At 27.3% G+C, this 2,715-nt stretch overlaps 1 long non-coding RNA gene across 1 annotated transcript in view; it reads right to left on the reverse strand.

The window, feature by feature from the left end:
• The window catches only part of LOC100571891, an 81,585-nt gene that overhangs the window by 61,723 nt on the left and 17,147 nt on the right, over positions 1-2,715 (reverse strand). The gene's annotated exons all lie outside the window — the stretch shown is intronic.

Genomic DNA, 2,715 nt, shown 5'->3' on the forward strand with positions numbered 1-2,715 from the left:
TAATATGTGTATGTGTATATATTTTGTACATACTTTCGAGTAAATAGTATATCTACATAAAAATGATATTTTAACAGTCATTAAATTTTTTAACGAGGAAGCTAGTGGTTTTACAATGGTGTTTATATATTTTTATTTTTTATCAAAATTTCTACTAGAAGGAATGCTTCGATTTCAACATAATATAGTATCTTATCTTTTAGCAAATTGGATTAAAATGGTACTTTAAAAAGATCATTTTTCGACTTTCTCAATAGTTATTTAATTCTGAGTTTAAAACGACCGACAAATTACGAAAAACCACTAAAAATTGGAATTTAATTTCTAACGCTTTATTTATCACCATAGAAACAAATTAAAAATTGCGACGAATTTAAAAAATATTAATACAGCTCACAGGCTACAATAAATAATAACAATATTAGGGGAACGTGGGGCAAAATGGGGACGCTAAGGTTTTATTAGGAATAAACTGTTTATTTCATATGATATTTTTCTAAAACTACAGTCATATGATCTTTATGTTGTCTAATATAATACCAGTATCAGTTAATAACAATAAAATAATTTTTGACTTAGTGAAAATTAAAAACTTAAAAAGCTCATTTTGCCCCATTTTGCCCCATATATGGGGCAAAATGGGGTATTCTTTATAAAATGAATAACAATTTGACAAAACACACATTTTTTGATTTATTTTTTATTTTATTAATATAAATGTTCTATATTTTGTTAACAAACAATCTTGTGAGTTATAGGTTTAAGGAAAAAAATTATTAAGATATAATATTAGAGTAATATTTAGAGAGTAATAAATAGAAAAAAAATTATGAACAAAATCGGTTTTTCTAGTATAATTTCTAACCATTGTATAGAATAATCTACGGTTGAAAAAATGATAGTCATAAACATAAATAGGTAAGCGTAAAATATATTTATTGATACTTGGGCAAAATGGGGATGTCCCCATTTTGCTCCAAACACGTAAACCTCATTTTGCCCCTACAACATACTTACTTTTTCGATTATTTTGGCAGACGTTCTGATGACCATAAAGTACAATTTTTATAAAAATACTATTTTCATGTCTGTAAACTATTTAAATAATTATTAAAGTGAAAAAAATTCAACTTCAATCCAAAAAAAAAATTCAAAATAAAAAATGTTGTTTTTATATCACTGTTATCACGGTATCAAATTTTTCATGTTTTTATCAATAACTCGTATAATAATGCAAATTAAATAATTAAACTTTAACCACGTTTTCTCGATCGGGGAACCATTCTAAACAGCTGTTTTAAAAACTGACATTTTCATTATTTCCTTAAAATTTAACCATGTCCCCATTTTGCCCCATGGCCCCATTTTGCCCCACGTTCCCCTATTCTTATAAGTGGCTCGTTGTTTTATTTTTAAACTAAATAAAACGATAATCAATGTATCATAAGCAAATTTATGTGACAAATTTATATTTAAATTTAAGTTTACTATTCCCGTGCGCAAAATGTAAACTCGAATGCGATGTTATTGCTCATAGACTAGTGTACACATTATGTCGATGTGTTCATAAATTACACTTCTGCCGTAGAAGCTACTGCAGGGGAACAAATAGTTTATGCGTTCAGCATTTTTATGTTGTATATCGTGGGCGCAACTTATAAGGGTCCTTGCTACAAATTGTAAATTTTAGTTTTAAAGACCTAAAGTTTTGAAGAAATTAAATTTAGTTTAGGTTGCCTGATTTTAATTCTGAAAAAAAAGGTTTTACATTTTTACTAGCTAGGTAGGTAAATACTTTGTTTATTTGTCTTATTTGATGACTACGATAAATAGTAACAGTCCTCTGTTAGGTTTTGTACGAAAAACTATGATTTTTAAACATCACCAAGGAGTACCTACAACAATTTGCCATACCATGCGAGAAACATGACTGGGTGTATTATAAGTTTACCGTATACATAATTATATTACATGTTTCCACGTTCACTACACACACATTTGAAAACGAACACGACCAAGACATAACGTTACATTTCGCAATAATATCACAAATTTCTGCCATATTATAAATTATAATACAATAGTATATTTAAATATAATTAATTTTTACTTAAATAATCTAAATTAGTCGGTAGGTAGGTACTATATTATAATAGTATATGCAATATACAGTTATTTAATGCAATCAGTTCTAATCAAACGAAAATGTAAAAACACAAAAAAAAGTTAAAATATATTATATACATAGTGGGTATCTTTTAAAATAGGCAACAGGTATCATACAATAATATGCGACGCTCGATACGAACGGTGACACGTGTTCGCGTTAGCACGTTCGCCTAGTGTGCATAATCCACTTTAGGTTCCATATACAGTTTTTGTATTAATAAGTATATTTTAACAAAGAAAATTGATACACTTTTATATTATTTTTAAAGTAGGTATTTATTAAATATAGGTATTAGGTATTGCCGAATTGAAATATGATTTTCAAACTTTTATTAAACACGGCACACCATGCTCTCAAAAAATTTTCACGGCACAGTGACTTTTTTTTGCATTAAATAATTATATGAACAAAACTGTTTTGAATTATAATTATATAAGTACATTTAATTAGAAATTTGTGTTTGATGGGCCACGATTTTTGTATTAATTATATTTTTTATAATTTTACTCTTGGAACGAATAGTTGAACTTACCGAAAGACCACGG

This window comes from Acyrthosiphon pisum, chromosome X (genome assembly GCF_005508785.2).
Source record: "Acyrthosiphon pisum isolate AL4f chromosome X, pea_aphid_22Mar2018_4r6ur, whole genome shotgun sequence".
Classification (NCBI taxonomy): domain Eukaryota; kingdom Metazoa; phylum Arthropoda; class Insecta; order Hemiptera; family Aphididae; genus Acyrthosiphon; species Acyrthosiphon pisum.